The sequence below is a fragment of the Amia ocellicauda genome, unplaced genomic scaffold, assembly GCF_036373705.1.
Source record: "Amia ocellicauda isolate fAmiCal2 unplaced genomic scaffold, fAmiCal2.hap1 HAP1_SCAFFOLD_30, whole genome shotgun sequence".
NCBI classification, from domain to species: Eukaryota; Metazoa; Chordata; class Actinopteri; order Amiiformes; family Amiidae; genus Amia; species Amia ocellicauda.
In genome coordinates this window covers 1,501,158-1,516,202 of record NW_027102865.1, presented here as the reverse complement: position 1 = coordinate 1,516,202, position 15,045 = coordinate 1,501,158, and the positions used below count along the sequence as shown (strand labels likewise).

General features: G+C 46.5%; 9 non-coding genes and 36 pseudogenes across 9 annotated transcripts; all 45 read left to right on the top strand.

The window, feature by feature from the left end:
* Nucleotides 1–124: 124 nt before the first annotated feature.
* On the top strand, nucleotides 125–243 carry LOC136729687 (uncharacterized; annotated as a pseudogene).
* Nucleotides 244–453: 210 nt separating this feature from the next.
* On the top strand, nucleotides 454–572 carry LOC136729666 (5S ribosomal RNA). Its single transcript, XR_010809049.1, has one exon. It is a non-coding gene; the product is annotated as a 5S ribosomal RNA (ribosomal RNA).
* Nucleotides 573–783: 211 nt separating this feature from the next.
* LOC136729604 (uncharacterized) lies at nucleotides 784–902 on the top strand (annotated as a pseudogene).
* Nucleotides 903–1,119: 217 nt separating this feature from the next.
* Nucleotides 1,120–1,238, top strand: LOC136729115 (uncharacterized; annotated as a pseudogene).
* A 210-nt stretch (nucleotides 1,239–1,448) lies between these two features.
* LOC136729656 (uncharacterized) lies at nucleotides 1,449–1,567 on the top strand (annotated as a pseudogene).
* Nucleotides 1,568–1,776: 209 nt separating this feature from the next.
* LOC136729591 (5S ribosomal RNA) lies at nucleotides 1,777–1,895 on the top strand. Its single transcript, XR_010809042.1, has one exon. It is a non-coding gene; the product is annotated as a 5S ribosomal RNA (ribosomal RNA).
* A 215-nt stretch (nucleotides 1,896–2,110) lies between these two features.
* Nucleotides 2,111–2,229, top strand: LOC136729086 (uncharacterized; annotated as a pseudogene).
* A 215-nt stretch (nucleotides 2,230–2,444) lies between these two features.
* LOC136728996 (uncharacterized) lies at nucleotides 2,445–2,563 on the top strand (annotated as a pseudogene).
* A 205-nt stretch (nucleotides 2,564–2,768) lies between these two features.
* On the top strand, nucleotides 2,769–2,887 carry LOC136729384 (5S ribosomal RNA). The gene has a single exon (XR_010808985.1). It is a non-coding gene; the product is annotated as a 5S ribosomal RNA (ribosomal RNA).
* Nucleotides 2,888–3,108: 221 nt separating this feature from the next.
* On the top strand, nucleotides 3,109–3,227 carry LOC136729527 (uncharacterized; annotated as a pseudogene).
* A 208-nt stretch (nucleotides 3,228–3,435) lies between these two features.
* Nucleotides 3,436–3,554, top strand: LOC136729119 (uncharacterized; annotated as a pseudogene).
* Nucleotides 3,555–3,767: 213 nt separating this feature from the next.
* Nucleotides 3,768–3,886, top strand: LOC136728992 (uncharacterized; annotated as a pseudogene).
* Nucleotides 3,887–4,110: 224 nt separating this feature from the next.
* Nucleotides 4,111–4,229, top strand: LOC136729625 (uncharacterized; annotated as a pseudogene).
* A 213-nt stretch (nucleotides 4,230–4,442) lies between these two features.
* On the top strand, nucleotides 4,443–4,561 carry LOC136729112 (uncharacterized; annotated as a pseudogene).
* A 221-nt stretch (nucleotides 4,562–4,782) lies between these two features.
* On the top strand, nucleotides 4,783–4,901 carry LOC136729067 (uncharacterized; annotated as a pseudogene).
* A 215-nt stretch (nucleotides 4,902–5,116) lies between these two features.
* Nucleotides 5,117–5,235, top strand: LOC136729510 (uncharacterized; annotated as a pseudogene).
* Nucleotides 5,236–5,444: 209 nt separating this feature from the next.
* On the top strand, nucleotides 5,445–5,563 carry LOC136729168 (uncharacterized; annotated as a pseudogene).
* A 224-nt stretch (nucleotides 5,564–5,787) lies between these two features.
* LOC136729211 (5S ribosomal RNA) lies at nucleotides 5,788–5,906 on the top strand. The gene has a single exon (XR_010808854.1). It is a non-coding gene; the product is annotated as a 5S ribosomal RNA (ribosomal RNA).
* A 210-nt stretch (nucleotides 5,907–6,116) lies between these two features.
* On the top strand, nucleotides 6,117–6,234 carry LOC136729433 (uncharacterized; annotated as a pseudogene).
* A 216-nt stretch (nucleotides 6,235–6,450) lies between these two features.
* LOC136729682 (uncharacterized) lies at nucleotides 6,451–6,569 on the top strand (annotated as a pseudogene).
* A 218-nt stretch (nucleotides 6,570–6,787) lies between these two features.
* On the top strand, nucleotides 6,788–6,906 carry LOC136729130 (uncharacterized; annotated as a pseudogene).
* Nucleotides 6,907–7,122: 216 nt separating this feature from the next.
* On the top strand, nucleotides 7,123–7,241 carry LOC136729357 (5S ribosomal RNA). Its single transcript, XR_010808962.1, has one exon. It is a non-coding gene; the product is annotated as a 5S ribosomal RNA (ribosomal RNA).
* Nucleotides 7,242–7,451: 210 nt separating this feature from the next.
* LOC136729645 (uncharacterized) lies at nucleotides 7,452–7,570 on the top strand (annotated as a pseudogene).
* Nucleotides 7,571–7,786: 216 nt separating this feature from the next.
* On the top strand, nucleotides 7,787–7,905 carry LOC136728931 (uncharacterized; annotated as a pseudogene).
* Nucleotides 7,906–8,121: 216 nt separating this feature from the next.
* LOC136728858 (uncharacterized) lies at nucleotides 8,122–8,240 on the top strand (annotated as a pseudogene).
* A 219-nt stretch (nucleotides 8,241–8,459) lies between these two features.
* On the top strand, nucleotides 8,460–8,578 carry LOC136729612 (uncharacterized; annotated as a pseudogene).
* A 217-nt stretch (nucleotides 8,579–8,795) lies between these two features.
* LOC136728930 (5S ribosomal RNA) lies at nucleotides 8,796–8,914 on the top strand. Its single transcript, XR_010808829.1, has one exon. It is a non-coding gene; the product is annotated as a 5S ribosomal RNA (ribosomal RNA).
* A 216-nt stretch (nucleotides 8,915–9,130) lies between these two features.
* Nucleotides 9,131–9,249, top strand: LOC136728921 (uncharacterized; annotated as a pseudogene).
* Nucleotides 9,250–9,459: 210 nt separating this feature from the next.
* LOC136729045 (uncharacterized) lies at nucleotides 9,460–9,578 on the top strand (annotated as a pseudogene).
* A 220-nt stretch (nucleotides 9,579–9,798) lies between these two features.
* LOC136728875 (uncharacterized) lies at nucleotides 9,799–9,917 on the top strand (annotated as a pseudogene).
* Nucleotides 9,918–10,132: 215 nt separating this feature from the next.
* On the top strand, nucleotides 10,133–10,251 carry LOC136729043 (uncharacterized; annotated as a pseudogene).
* Nucleotides 10,252–10,459: 208 nt separating this feature from the next.
* On the top strand, nucleotides 10,460–10,578 carry LOC136729461 (uncharacterized; annotated as a pseudogene).
* A 210-nt stretch (nucleotides 10,579–10,788) lies between these two features.
* Nucleotides 10,789–10,907, top strand: LOC136729534 (uncharacterized; annotated as a pseudogene).
* A 224-nt stretch (nucleotides 10,908–11,131) lies between these two features.
* On the top strand, nucleotides 11,132–11,250 carry LOC136729335 (5S ribosomal RNA). The gene has a single exon (XR_010808942.1). It is a non-coding gene; the product is annotated as a 5S ribosomal RNA (ribosomal RNA).
* A 220-nt stretch (nucleotides 11,251–11,470) lies between these two features.
* LOC136728835 (uncharacterized) lies at nucleotides 11,471–11,589 on the top strand (annotated as a pseudogene).
* A 223-nt stretch (nucleotides 11,590–11,812) lies between these two features.
* LOC136729203 (uncharacterized) lies at nucleotides 11,813–11,931 on the top strand (annotated as a pseudogene).
* A 218-nt stretch (nucleotides 11,932–12,149) lies between these two features.
* LOC136729690 (uncharacterized) lies at nucleotides 12,150–12,268 on the top strand (annotated as a pseudogene).
* Nucleotides 12,269–12,477: 209 nt separating this feature from the next.
* LOC136729732 (uncharacterized) lies at nucleotides 12,478–12,596 on the top strand (annotated as a pseudogene).
* Nucleotides 12,597–12,815: 219 nt separating this feature from the next.
* Nucleotides 12,816–12,934, top strand: LOC136729322 (5S ribosomal RNA). Its single transcript, XR_010808930.1, has one exon. It is a non-coding gene; the product is annotated as a 5S ribosomal RNA (ribosomal RNA).
* A 224-nt stretch (nucleotides 12,935–13,158) lies between these two features.
* Nucleotides 13,159–13,277, top strand: LOC136729629 (uncharacterized; annotated as a pseudogene).
* Nucleotides 13,278–13,496: 219 nt separating this feature from the next.
* On the top strand, nucleotides 13,497–13,615 carry LOC136729748 (uncharacterized; annotated as a pseudogene).
* A 214-nt stretch (nucleotides 13,616–13,829) lies between these two features.
* LOC136728977 (uncharacterized) lies at nucleotides 13,830–13,948 on the top strand (annotated as a pseudogene).
* Nucleotides 13,949–14,168: 220 nt separating this feature from the next.
* LOC136729036 (uncharacterized) lies at nucleotides 14,169–14,287 on the top strand (annotated as a pseudogene).
* A 220-nt stretch (nucleotides 14,288–14,507) lies between these two features.
* On the top strand, nucleotides 14,508–14,626 carry LOC136728809 (uncharacterized; annotated as a pseudogene).
* A 216-nt stretch (nucleotides 14,627–14,842) lies between these two features.
* Nucleotides 14,843–14,961, top strand: LOC136729371 (5S ribosomal RNA). Its single transcript, XR_010808974.1, has one exon. It is a non-coding gene; the product is annotated as a 5S ribosomal RNA (ribosomal RNA).
* The last annotated feature ends 84 nt before the right edge of the window (nucleotides 14,962–15,045 follow it).

Sequence of the window (15,045 nt, the reverse complement as noted above, 5' to 3'; positions counted from 1 at the left end):
TTCAACACCCTTTGCTGCACTGGTATATTTCCCTCCATTTTTCTTTTTTTTTTTTTTTTTTTTTGGTGGAAATTCCGTCAATACCCGCTAGCCTTTAAGAGACATCATGCAGCCAGACATCTCGGCTTGCGGCCACACCGTCCTGAACGCGCCCGATCTTGTCAGATCTCGGAAGCTAAACGGGGTAGGACCTGGTCAGTACTTAAATGTGAGACCTCCTGGAAATACCAGGTGCTGCAAGCTTTTTACGTCTCCTGGGGAACTTCACCGTAGCTCTTAATACTCTCTTTCTGTCTGGAGAAGATATAATTGAAGAATTGTACACGTACCCGGCTACTTTCAACACCCTTTGCTGCACTGGTATTTTTCCCTCTATTTTTCTTTTTTTTTTTTGCTGGCTGTTCCGTCAATACCCGCCAGCCTTTAAGAGACATCATGCAGCCAGGCATCTCGGCTTGCGGCCACACCATCCTGAACGCGCCCGATCTCGTCAGATCTCGGAAGCTAAACGGGGCAGGGCCTGGTCAGTACTTGGATGGGAGACCTCCTAGAAATACCAGGTGCTGCAAGCTTTTTACGTCTCCTGGGTAACTTCATCGTAGCTCTTAATACTCTCTTTCTGTCTAAAGGAGATATAATTGAAGAATTGTACATGTACCCGGCTACTTTCAACACCCTTTGCTGCACTGATATTTTTCCCTCCCTTTTTCTATTTTTTTTTTTGCTGGAAGTTCCGTCAATACTTGCCAGCCTTTAAGAGACATCATGCAGCCAGGTCTCTTGGCTTGTGGCCACACCGTCCTGAACGCGCCTGATCTCATCATATCTCGGAAGCTAAACGGGGCAGGGTCTGGTCAGTACTTGGATGGGTGACCTCCTGGAAATACCAGGTGCTGCAAGCTTTTAACGTCTCCTGGGTAACTTCATCGCAGCTCTTAATACTCTCTTTCAGTCTGGAGGAGATATTATTGAAGAATTGTACACGTACCCTGCTACTTTCAACAGCCTTTGCTGCACTGATATTATTCCCTCCATTTTTCTTTTTTTTTTTTTTTTTTTTGCTGGAAGTTCCGTCAATACCCACCAGCCTACAGAGACATCATGCAGCCGGCCCTCTTGGCTTTTGGCCACACCGTCCTGAACGCGCACGATATCGTCAGATCTCTGAAGCTAAACGGGGCAGGGCCTGGTCAGTACTTAGATGGGAGACCTCCTGGAAATACCAGGTGCTGCAAGCTTTTTACGTCTCCTGGGTATCTTCATCGCAGCTCTTAGTACTCTCTTTCTGTCTGGAGGAGATATAATTGAAGTATTGTACACGTACATGGCTACTTTCAACAGCCTTTGCTGCACTGATATTTTTCCCTCCATTTTTCTTTTTTTTTTTTGCTGGATGTTCCGTCAAAACCCGCCAACCTTTAAGAGACATCATGCAGCCCGGCCTCTTGGCTTGCAGCCACACCGTCCTGAACGCGCCCGATCTCGTCAGATCTCGGAATTTAAACGGGGCAGGGCCTCGTCAGTACTTGGATGGGAGACCTCCAGGAAATACCTGGTGCTGCAAGCTTTTTACGTCTCCTGGGAAACTTCATCGTAGCTCTTAATACTCTCTATCTGTCTGGAGGTGTTATAATTGAGGAATTGTACACGTACCCGGCTACTTTCATCAGCCTTTGCTGCACTGGTATTTTTCCCTCTATTTTTTTTTTTTTTTTTGCTGGCAGTTCCGTCAATACCCGCCAGCCTTTAAGAGACATCATGCAGCCAGGCGTCTTGGCTTGCGGCCACACCATCCTGAACGCGCCCGATCTCGTCAGATCTCGGAAGCTAAACGGGGCAGGGCCTGGTCAGTACTTGGATGGGAGACCTCCTGGAAATACCAGGTGCTGCAAGCTTTTTACATCTGCTGGGTAAGTTTATCGTAGCTCTTAATACTCTCTTTCTGTCTGGAGGAGATATAATTGAAGTATTGTACACGTACCCGGCTACTTTCAACACCCATTGCTGCACTGATATTTTTCCCTCCATTTTTCTTTTTTTTTTTTTTTTTGCTGGAAGTTCCGTCAATACCTGCCAACCATTAAGACACATCATGCAGCCAGGCCTCTCGGCTTGCGGCCACACCACCCTGAACACCCCCAATCTCGTCAGACCTCGGAAGCTGAACGGGGCAGGGCCTGTTCAGTACTTGCATGGGAGACCTGCTGGAAATAAAAGGTGCTGCAAGCATCTTACGTCTCCTGAGTAACTTCACCATAGCTCTTAATACTCTCTTTCTGTCTGGAAGAGATGTAATTGAAGAATTGTACACGTAGCCGGCTACTTTCAACACCCTTTGCTGCACTGATATTTTTCCCTTCATTTTTCTTTTTTCTTTTTTTTTTGCTGGAAGTTCCGTCAATACCGTCCAGCCTTTAAAAGACATTATGCAGCCATGCCTCTTGACTTGCGGACACATTGTCCTGAACGCACCCGATCTCATCAGATCTCGGAAGCTAAACGGGCCAGGGCCTGGTCAGTACTTGAATGTGAGAACTCCTGGAAATACCTTGTGCTGCAAGCTTTTAACGTCTCCTGGGTAACTTTATCGTAGCTCTTCATTCTCTCTATCTGTCTGGAGGAGATATAATTGAAGTATTGTACACGTACCCGGCTACATACAACACCCTTTGCTGCACTGATATGTTTCCCTCCATTTTTTTTTTTTTGCTGGAAGTTCCGTCAATATCCGCCAGCCTTTAAGAGACATCATGCAGCCAGGCCTCTCGGCTTGCGGCCACACCGTCCTGAATGCGCCCGATCTCATCAGATCTCGGAAGCTAAACGGGGCAGGGCCTGGTCAGTACTTGGATGGGAGACCTCCTAGAAATACCAGGTGCTGCAAGCATTTTACGTCTCCTGGGTAACTTCATCGTAGCTCTTAATACTCTCTATCTGTCTGGAGGAGATATAATTGAAGTATTGTACACGTACCCGGCTACTTTCAACAGCCTCTGCTGCACTGATATTTTTCCCTCCGTTTTCCATTTTTTTTTTTTTTTCTTTTTTGCTGGAAGTTCCGTCAATACCCGCCAACCTTTAAGAGACATCATGCAGCCAGGCCTTTCGGCTTGTGGCCACACTGTCCTGAATGCGCCCGATCTCGTCAGATCTCGGAAGCTAAACGGGGCAGGGCCTGGTCAGTACATTGATGGGAGACCTCCTAGAAATACCAGGTGCTGCAAGCTTTTTACGTCTCCTGGGTAACTTCATCGTAGCTCTTAATACTCTCTTTCTGTCTCCAGGAGATATAATTGAAGAATTGTACACGTACCCGGCTACTTTCAACACCCTTTGCTGCACTGGTATATTTCCCTCTATTTTTCTTTTTTTTTTGCTGGCAGTTCCGTCAATACCCGCCAGCCTTTAAGAGACATCATGCAGCCAGGCATCTCGGCTTGCGGCCACACCATCCTGAACGCGCCCGATCCTGTCAGACCTCAGAAGCTAAACGGGGCAGGACCTGGTCAGTACATGAATGTGAGACCTCCTGGAAATACCTGGTGCTGCTAGCTTTTACGTCTCCTCGGTAACTTTATCGTAGCTCTTAATACTCTCTATCTGTCTGGAGGAGATATAATTGAAGTATTGTACACGTACCCAGCTACTGTCAACACCCTTTGCTGCACTGATATTTTTCCATCCATTTTTCTTTTTTTTTTTTTTTTGCTGGAAGTTCCGTCAATACCCGCCAACCTTTAAGCGACATCATGCAGCCAGGCATCTCGGCTTGCGGCCACACCATCCGGAACGCGCCCGATCTCGTCAGATCTCGGAAGCTAAACGGGGCAGGACCTGGTCAGTACATGAATGTGAGACCTCCTGGAAATACCTAGTGCTGCAAGCTTTTACGTCTCCTGGGTAACTTTATCGTAGCTCTTAATACTCTCTCTCTGTCTGGAGGAGATATAATTGAAGTATTGTACACGTATCCAGCTACTGTCAACACCCTTTGCTGCACTGATATTTTTCCATCCATTTTTCTTTTTTCTTTTTAAATTTTTTTTTTTTGCTGGAAGTTCCGTCAATACCCGCCAACCTTTAAGAGACATCATGCAGCCAGGCCTCTCGGCTTGCGGCCACACCGTCCTGAACGTGCCCGATCTCGTAAGATCTCGGAAGCTAAACGGGGCAGGACCTGGTCAGTACTTGGATGGGAGACCTCCTGGAAATACCTGGTGCTGAAAGCTTTTACGTCTCCTGGGTAACTTTATCCTAGCTCTTAATTCTCTCTTTCTGTCTGGAGGAGATATAATTGAAGAATTGTACACGTACCCAGCTACTGTCAACACCCTTTGCTGCACTGATATTTTTCCATCCATTTTTCTTTTTTTTTTTTTTTTGCTGGAAGTTCCGTCAATACCCACCAACCTTTAAGAGACATCATGCAGCCAGGCCTTTCGGCTTGTGGCCACACCGTCCTGAAGACGCAAGATCTCGTCAGATCTCGGAAGAAAAACTGGGCAGGGCCTGGTCAGTAATTGGATGGGTGACCTCCTGGAAATACCAGGTGCTGAAAGCTTTTTACATCTCCTGGGTAACTTCAGCGTAGCTCTTAATACTCTCATTCAGTCTGGAGGAGATATAATTGAAGAATTGTACATGTACCCGGCTACTTTCAACACCCTGTCCTGCACTGATATTTTTCCCTCCATTTTTCTATTTATTTATTTTTTATTTTTTGCTGGAAGTTCTGTCAATACCCGCCAGCCTTTAACAGACATCATGCAGCCCGGCCTCTTGGCTTGTGGCCACACCGTCCTGAACACGCCCGATCTCGTCAGATCTCGGAAGCTAAACAGGGCAGGGCCTCGTCAGTACTTGGATGGGAGAACTCCTGGAAATACCTAGTTCTGCAAGCTTTTACGTCTCCTGGGTAACTTTATCGTAGCTCTTAATACTCTCTCTCTGTCTGGAGGAGATATAATTGAAGTATTGTACACGTATCCAGCTACTGTCAACACCCTTTGCTGCACTGATATTTTTCCATCCATTTTTCTTTTTTCTTTTTTTTTTTGCTGGAAGTTCCGTCAATACCCGCCAACCTTTAAGAGACATCATGCAGCCAGGCCTTTCGGCTTGTGGCCACACCGTCCTGAATGCGCCCGATCTCGTCAGATGTCGGAAGCTAAACGGGGCAGGGCCTGGTCAGTACTTAGATGGGAGACCTCCTAGAAATACCAGGTGCTGCAAGCTTTTTACGTCTCCTGGGTAACTTCATCGTAGCTCTTAATACTCTCTTTCTGTCTCCAGGAGATATAATTGAAGAATTGTACACGTACCCGGCTACTTTCAACACCCGTTGCTGCACTGGTATATTTCCCTCTATTTTTCTTTTTTTTTTTGCTGGCAGTTCCGTAAATACCCGCCAGCCTTTAAGAGACATCATGCAGCCAGGCATCTCGGCTTGCGGCCACACCATCCTGAACGCGCCCGATCTCGTCAGATCTCGGAAGCTAAACGCGGCAGGACCTGGTCGGTACATGAAAGTGAGACCTCCTGGAAATACCTAGTGCTGCAAGCTTTTACGTCTCCTGGGTAACTTTATCGTAGCTCTTAATACTCTCTCTCTGTCTGGAGGAGATATAATTGAAGTATTGTACACATATCCAGCTACTGTCAACACCCTTTGCTGCACTGATATTTTTCCATCCATTTTTCTTTTTTCTTTTTTTCTTTTTTTTTTTTGCTGGAAGTTCCGTCAATATCCGCCAACCTTTAAGAGACATCATGCAGCCAGGCCTTTCGGCTTGTGGCCACACCGTCCTGAATGCGCCCGATCTCGTCAGATCTCGGAAGCTAAACGGGGCAGGGCCTGGTCAGTACTTGGATGGGAGACCTCCTAGAAATACCAGGTGCTGCAAGCTTTTTACGTCTCCTGGGTAACTTCATCGTAGCTCTTAATACTCTCTTTCTGTCTCCAGGAGATATAATTGAAGAATTGTACACGTACCCGGCTACTTTCAACACCCTTTGCTGCACTGGTATATTTCCCTCTATTTTTCTTTTTTTTTTTTGCTGGCAGTTCCGTCAATACCCGCCAGCCTTTAAGAGACGTCATGCAGCCAGGCATCTCGGCTTGCGGCCACACCATCCTGAACGCGCCCGATCTCGTCAGATCTCGGAAGCTAACGGGGCAGGGCCTGGTCAGTACTTGGATGGGAGACCTCCTAGAAATACCAGGTGCTGCAAGCTTTTTACGTCTCCTGGGTAACTTCATCATAGCTCTTAATACTCTCTTTAAGTCTGTAGGAGATATTATTGAAGAATTGTACACGTACCCGGCTACTTTCAAAACCCTTTGCTGCACTGATATTTTTCCCTCCATTTCTCTTTTTTCTTTTTTTTTTTGCTGGAAGTTCCGTCAATACCCGCCAACCTTTAAGAGACATCATGCAGCCAGGCATCTCGGCTTGCGGCCACACCGTCCTGAAGACGCAAGATCTCGTCAGATCTCGGAAGCTAAACGGGGCAGGACCTGGTCAGTACTTGGATGGGAGACCACCTGGAAATACCTGGTGCTGCAAGCATTTACGTCTCCTGGGTAACTTTATCGTAGCTCTTAATACTCTCTTTCTGTCTCCAGGAGATATAATTGAAGAATTGTACACGTACCCGGCTACTTTCAACACCCTTTCCTGCACTGATATTTTTCCCTCCATTTTTCTATTTTTTTTCTTTTTTTTTTGCTGGCAGTTCCGTCAATACCCGCCAGCCTTTAAGAGACATCATGCAGCCAGGCATCTCGGCTTGCGGCCACACCATCCTGAACGCGCCCGATCTCGTCAGATCTCGGAAGCTAAACGCGGCAGGACCTGGTCAGTACATGAAAGTGAGACCTCCTGGAAATACCTAGTGCTGCAAGCTTTTACGTCTCCTGGGTAACTTTATCGTAGCTCTTAATACTCTCTCTCTGTCTGGAGGAGATATAATTGAAGTATTGTACACGTATCCAGCTACTGTCAACACCCTTTGCTGCACTGATATTTTTCCATCCATTTTTCTTTTTTTTTTTTTTTTTTTGCTGGAAGTTCCGTCAATACCCGCCAACCTTTAAGAGACATCATGCAGCCAGGCCTTTCGGCTTGTGGCCACACCGTCCTGAATGCGCCCGATCTCGTCAGATCTCGGAAGCTAAACGGGGCAGGGCCTGGTCAGTACTTGGATGGTAGACCTCCTAGAAATACCAGGTGCTGCAAGCTTTTTACGTCTCCTGGGTAACTTCATCGTAGCTCTTAATACTCTCTTTCTGTCTCCAGGAGATATAATTGAAGAATTGTACACGTACCCGGCTACTTTCAACACCCTTTGCTGCACTGGTATTTCTCCCTCCATTTCTCTTTTTTTTTTTTGCTGGATGTTCCGTCAAAACCCGCCAATCATTAAGAGACATCATGCAGCCCGGCCTCTTGGCTTGCAGCCACACCGTCCTGAACGCCCCCGATCTCATCAGATCTTGGAATTTAAACGGGGCAGGGCCTGGTCTGTACTTGGATGGGTGACCTCCAGGAAATGCCAGGTGCTGCAAGCTTTTTACGTCTCCTGGGTAACTTTATCGTAGCTCTTAATTCTCTCTTTCTGTCTGCAGGAGATATAATTGAAGAATTTTACACGTACCCGGCTACTTTCAACACCCTTTGCTGCACTGGTATTTCTCCCTCCATTTTTCTATTTTTTTTTTTTTTTTGCTGGAAGTTCCGTCAATACCCGCCAACCTTTAAGAGACATCATGCAGCCAGGCCTCTCGGCTTGTGGCCACACCGTCCTGAACGCGCCCGATCTCGTAAGATCTCGAAAACTAAACGGGGCAGGACCTGGTCTGTACTTGGATGGGTGACCTCCAGGAAATGCCAGGTGCTGCAAGCTTTTTACGTCTCCTGGGTAACTTCATCGTAGCTCTTAATACTCTCTTTCTGTCTCCAGGAGATATAATTGAAGAATTGTACACGTACCCGGCTACTTTCAACACCCTTTCCTGCACTGATATTTTTCCCTCCATTTTTCTATTTTTTTTTTTTTTTTGCTGGAAGTTCCGTCAATACCCGCCAACCTTTAAGAGACATCATGCAGCCAGGCCTCTCGGCTTGTGGCCACACCGTCCTGAACGCGCCCGATCTCGTAAGATCTCGAAAACTAAACGGGGCAGGACCTGGTCAGTACTTGGATGGGAGACCTCCTGGAAATACCAGGTGCTGCAAGGTTTTACGTCTCCTGGGTAACTTTATCGTAGCTCTTAATTCTCTCTTTCTGTCTGCAGGAGATATAATTGAAGAATTGTACACGTACCCGGCTACTTCCAACACCCTTTGCTGCACTGATATTTTTCCCTCCATTTTTCTATTTTTTTTTTTTTTTTTTTTGCTGGAAATTCCGTCAATACCCGCCATCCTTTAAGAGACATCATGCAGCCAGGCCTCTTGGCTTGCGGCCACACCGTCCTGAACGCACCTGATCTCATCATATCTCGGAAGGTAAAAGGGGCAGGGCCTGGTCAGTACTTGGATGGGTGACCTCCTGGAAATACCAGGTGCTGCAAGCTTTTTACGTCTCCTGGGTAACTTCATCGTAGCTCTTAATACTCTCTTTCAGTCTGGAGGAGATATTATTGAAGAATTGTACACGTACCCGGCTACTTTCAACAGCCTTTGCTGCACTGATATTTCTCCCTCCATTTTTCTTTTTTTTTTTTTTTTTTTGCTGGAAGTTCCGTCAATACCCGCCAACCTTTAAGAGACATCATGCAGCCAAACCTCTCGGCTTGCGGCCACACCGTCCTGAATGCGCCCGATCTCGTCAGATCTCGGAAGCTAAACGGGGCAGGGCCTGGTCAGTACTTGAATGGGAGACCTCCTAGAAATACCAGGTGCTGCAAGCCTTTTACGTCTCCTGGGTAACTTCATCGTAGCTCTTAATACTCTCTTTCTGTCTCCAGGAGATATAATTGAAGAATTGTACACGTACTAGGCTACTTTCAACACCCTTTGCTGCACTGATATTTTTCCCTCCATTTTTCTTTTTATTTTATTTTTTTGCTGGAAGTTCCGTCAATATCCGCCAGCCTTTAAGAGACATCATGCAGGCAGGCCTCTTGGCTTGTAGTCACACCGTCCTGAACGCGCCCGATCATATCAGATTTCGGAAGCTAAACGGGGCAGGGCCTGGTCAGTACTTGGAAGTGTGACCTCCTGGAAATACCAGGTGCTGCAAGCTTTTTACGTCTCCTGGGTAACTTCATCGTAGCTCTTAAAACTCTCTTTCTGTCTCCAGGAGATATAATTGAAGAATTGTACACGTACCCGGCTACTTTCAACACCCTTTGCTGCACTGGTATATTTCCCTCTATTTTTCTTTTTTTTTTTTGCTGGCAGTTCCGTCAATACCCGCCAGCCTTTAAGAGACATCATGCAGCCAGGCATCTCGGCTTGCGGCCACACCATCCTGAACGCGCCCGATCTCGTCAGATCTCGGAAGCTAAACGGGGCAGGACCTGGTCAGTACATGAATGTGAGACCTCCTTGAAATACCTCGTGCTGCAAGCTTTTACGTCTCCTGGGTAACTTTATCGTAGCTCTTAATACACTCTATCTGTCTGGAGGAGATATAATTGAAGAATTGTACATGTACCCGGCTACTTTCAACACCCTTTGCTGCACTGATATTTTTCCCTCCCTTTTTCTATTTTTTTTTTTTTTTTTTTTTGCTGGAAGTTCCGTCAATACTTGCCAGCCTTTAAGAGACATCATGCAGCCAGGTCTCTTGGCTTGCGGCCACACCGTCCTGAACGCGCCTGATCTCATCATATCTCGGAAACTAAACGGGGCAGGGTCTGGCCAGTACTTGGTTGGGTGACCTCCTGGAAATACCTGGTGCTGCAAGCTTTTTACGTCTCCTGGGTAACTTCATCGTAGCTCTTAATACTCTCTTTCAGTCTGGAGGAGATATTATTGAAGAATTGTACACGTACCCGGCTACTTTCAACAGCCTTTGCTGCACTGATATTTCTCCCTCCATTTTTTTTTTTTTTTTTTTTTTTTGCTGGAAGTTCCGTCAATACCCACCAGCCTAAAGAGACATCATGCAGCCGGGCCTCTTGGCTTTCGGCCACACCATCCTGAACGCGCCCGATATCGTCAGATCTTGGAAGGTAAAAGGGGCAGGGCCTGGTCAGTACTTGGATGGGTGACCTCCTGGAAATACCTGGTGCTGCAAGCTTTTTTGTCTCCTGGGTAACTTTATCGTAGCTCTTAGTACTCTCTTTCTGTCTGGAGGAGATATAATTGAAGTATTGTACACGTACACGGCTACTTTCAACAGCCTTTGCTGCACTGATATTTTTCCCTCCATTTTTCTTTTTTTTTTTTGCTGGAAGTTCGTCAATATCCGCCAACCTTTAAGAGACATCATGCAGCCAGGCCGCTCGGCTTGTGGCCACACCGTCCTGAATGCGCCCGATCTCGTAAGATCTCGGAAGGTAAAAGGGGCAGGGCCTGGTCAGTACTTGGATGGGTGACCTCCTGGAAATACCTGGTGCTGCAAGCTTTTTTGTCTCCTGGGTAACTTCATCGTAGCTCTTAATACTCTCTTTCTGTCTGGAGGAGACATAATTGAAGTATTGTACACGTACCCAGCTACTGTCAACACCCTTTGCTGCACTGATATTTTTCCATCCATTTTTTTTTTTTTTTTTTTGCTGGAAGTTCCGTCAATACCCGCCAACCATTAAGAGACATCATGCAGCCCGGCCTCTTGGCTTGCAGCCACACCGTCCTGAACGCCCCCGATCTCATCAGATCTTGGAATTTAAGCGGGGCAGGGCCTGGTCAATACTTGGATGGGTGACCTCCTGGAAATGCCAGGTGCTGCAAGCTTTTTACGTCTCCTGGGTAACTTCATCGTAGCTCTTAATACTCTCTTTCTGTCTGGAGGAGATATAATTGAAGAATTGTACACGTACCCGGCTACTTTCAAAACCCATTACTGCACTGATATTTTTCCCTCCATTTTTCTTTTTCTTTTTTTTTTTTTTTTTTTTGCTGGAAGTTCTGTCAATACCCGCCAGCCATTAAGAGACATCATGCAGCCAGGCGTCTCGGCTTGCGGCCACACCATCCTGAACGCGCCCGATCTCGTCAGATCTCGGAAGCTAAACGGGGCAGGACCTAGTCAGTACTTGGATGGGAGACCTCCTGGAAATACCAGGTGCTGCAAGCTTTTTACGTCTGCTGGGTAAGTTTATCGTAGCTCTTAATACTCTCTTTCTGTCTGGAGGAGATATAATTGAAGTATTTTACACGTACCCGGCTACTTTCAACACCCATTGCTGCACTGATATTTTTCCCTCCATTTTTCTATTTTTTTTTTATTTTTTTTTCTTGGATGTTCCGTCAATACCCGCCAGCCTTTTAGAGACATCATGCAGCCAGGCCTCTAGGTTTGCGGCCACACCGTCCTGAACGTGCCCGATCTCATCAGATCTCGGAAGCTAAACGGGGCAAGACCTGGTCAGTACTTGAATGTGAGACCTCCTGGAAATACCTGGTGCTGCAAGCTTTTACGTCTCCTGGGTAACTTTATCGTAGCTCTTAATACTCTCTTTCTGTCTGGAGGAGATATAATTGAAGTATTGTACACGTACCCAGCTACTGTCAACACCCTTTGCTGCACTGATATTTTTCCATCAATTTTATTAATTTTATTATTATTTATTTTTTCTGCTGGAAGTTCCGTCAATACCCGCCAACCTTTAAGAGACATCATGCAGCCAGGCGTCTTGGCTTGCGGCCACACCGTCCTGAACGCGCCCCATCTCGTCAGCTCTCGGAAGCTAAACTGGGCAGGGCCTGGTCATTACTTGAATGTGAGACCTTCTGGAAATTCCAGGCGCTGCAAGCTTTTTTCGTCACCTGGGGAACTTCTTCGTAGCTTTTAATACTCTCTTTCTGTCTGGAGGAGATTTAATTGAAGAATTGTACACGTACCTGGCTACTTTCAACACCCTTTGCGGCACTGATTTTTTTCCCTCCGTTTTTCTTTTTTCTTTTTTTATTTTTGCTGGAAGTTCCGTCAATACCCGCCAGCCTTTAAGAGACATCATGCAGCCAGGCGTCTCGGCTTGCGGCCACACCATCCTGAACGCGCCCGATCTCGTCAGATCTCGGAAACTAAACGGGGCAGGACCTGGTCAGTACTTGAATGTGAGACCTCCTGGAAATACCTGGTGCTGCAAGCTTTTACGTCTCCTGGGTAACTTCATCGTAGCTCTTAATACTCTCTTTCTGTCTGGAGGAGATATAATTCAAGTATTGTACACGTACCCGGCTACTTTCAACACCCTTTGCTGCACTGGTATTTCTCCCTCCATTTCTATTTTTTTTTATTGCTGGCAGTTCCGTCAATACCCGCCAGCCTTTAAGAGACATCATGCAGCCAGGCATCTCGGCTTGCGGCCACACCGTCCTGAACGCGTCCGATCTCGTACGATCTCGGAAACTGAGTGGGGCAGGGCCTGGTCAGTACTTGGATGGGAGACCTCCTGGAAATACCAGGTGCTGCAAGCTTTTTACGTCTGCTGGGTAAGTTTATCGTAGCTCTTAATACTCTCTTTCTGTCTGGAGGAGATATAATTGAAGTATTGTACACGTACCCGGCTACTTTCAACACCCATTGCTGCACTGATATTTTTCCCTCCATTTTTCTATTTTTTTTTTTTTTTTTTTCTTTGATGTTCCGTCAATACCCGCCAGCCTTTTAGAGACATCATGCAGCCAGGCCTCTAGGTTTGCGGCCACACCGTCCTGAACGCGCCCGATCTCGTCAGATCTCGGAAGCTAAACGGGGCAGGGCCTGGTCAGTACTTAGATGGGAGACCTCCTGGAAATACCAGGTGCTGCTAGCTTTTTACTTCTCCTGGGAAACTTTATCGTAGCTCTTAATACACTCTTTCTGTCTGGAGGAGATATAATTGAAGTATTGTACACGTACCCGGCAACTTTCAACACCCTTTGCTGCACTGATATTTTTGCCTCCGTTTTTCTTTTTTTTTTTTTTTTCTTTTTTTTTTCTGGAAATTCCGTCAATACCCGCCAGCCTTTAAGAGACATCATGCAGCCAGGCATCTCGGCTTGCTGCCACACCATCCTGAACGCGCCCGATCTCGTCAGATCTCGGAAGCTAAACGGGGCAGGACCTGGTCAGTACTTGAATGTGAGACCTCCTGGAAATACCTGGTGCTGCAAGCTTTTACGTCTCCTGGGTAACTTTATCGTAGCTCTTAATACTCTCTTTCAGTCTGGAGGAGATATAATTGAAGAATTGTACACGTACCCGGCTACTTTCAACACCCTTTCCTGCACTGATATTTTTCCCTCCATTTTTCTAGTTTTTTTTTTTTTTTTTATGCTGGAAATTCCGTCAATACCCGCCAGCCTTTAAGAGACATCATGCAGCCAGGCTGCTTGGCTTGCGGCCACACCGTCCTGAACGCGGTCGATCTCATCAGATCTCGGAAGCTAAACGGTGCAGGGCCTCGTCAGTACTTGGATGGGTGACCTCCTGGAAATACCAGGTGCTGCAAGCTTTTTCGTCTCCTGGGTAACTTCATCGTAGCTCTTAATACTCTATTTCTGTCTGGAGGAGATATAATTGAAGAATTGTACACGTACCCGGCTACTGTCAACACCCTTTGCTGCACTGATATTTTTCCATCCATTTTTCTTTTTTTTTTTTTTTTTGCTGGAAGTTCCGTCAATACCCGCCAACCTTTAAGAGACATCATGCAGCCAGGCCTCTCGGCTTGTGGCCACACCGTCCTGAACGCGCCCGATCTCGTAAGGTCTCGAAAACTAAACGGGGCAGGACCTGGTCAGTACTTGGATGGGAGACCTCCTGGAAATACCAGGTGCTGCAAGGTTTTACGTCTCCTGGGTAACTTTATCGTAGCTCTTAATTCTCTCTTTCTGTCTGGAGGAGATATAATTGAAGAATTGTACACGTACCCGGCTACTTCCAACACCCTTTGCTGCACTGATATTTTTCCCTCCATTTTTCTATTTTTTTTATTTTTTATTTTTGCTGGAAATTCCGTCAATACCCGCCATCCTTTAAGAGACATCATGCAGCCAGGCATCTCGGCTTGCGGCCACACCATACTGAACACGCCCGATCTCGTCAGATCTCGGAAGCTAAACGGGGCAGGACCTGGTTAGTACATGAATGTGAGACCGCCTGGAAATACCTAGTGCTGCAAGCTTTTACGTCTCCTGGGTAACTTTATCGTAGCTCTTAATACTCTCTATCTGTCTGGAGGAGATATAATTGAAGAATTGTACATGTACCCGGCTACTTTCAACACCCTTTGCTGCACTGATATTTTTCCCTCCCTTTTTCTATTTTTTTTTTTTTTTTTTTTTGCTGGAAGTTCCGTCAATACTTGCCAGCCTTTAAGAGACATCATGCAGCCAGGTCTCTTGGCTTGCGGCCACACCGTCCTGAACGCGCCTGATCTCATCATATCTCGGAAGGTAAAAGGGGCAGGGCCTGGTCAGTACTTGGATGGGTGACCTCCTGGAAATGCCAGGTGCTGCAAGCTTTTTACGTCTCCTGGGTAACTTCATCGTAGCTCTTAATACTCTCTTTCTGTCTCCAGGAGATATAATTGAAGAATTGTACACGTACCCGGCTACTTTCAACACCCTTTGCTGCACTGATATTTTTCCATCCATTTTTCTTTTTTTTTTTTTTTTTTGCTGGAAGTTCCGTCAATACCCGCCAACCTTTAAGAGACATCATGCAGCCAGGCCTCTCGGCTTGCGGCCACACCGTCCTGAATGCGCCCGATCTCGTCAGATCTCGGAAGCTAAACGGGGCAGGGCCTGGTCAGTACTTGGATGGGAGACCTCCTAGAAATACCAGGTGCTGCAAGCCTTTTACGTCTCCTGGGTAACTTCATCGTAGCTCTTAATACTCTCTTTCTGTCTCCAGGAGATATAATTGAAGAATTGTACACGT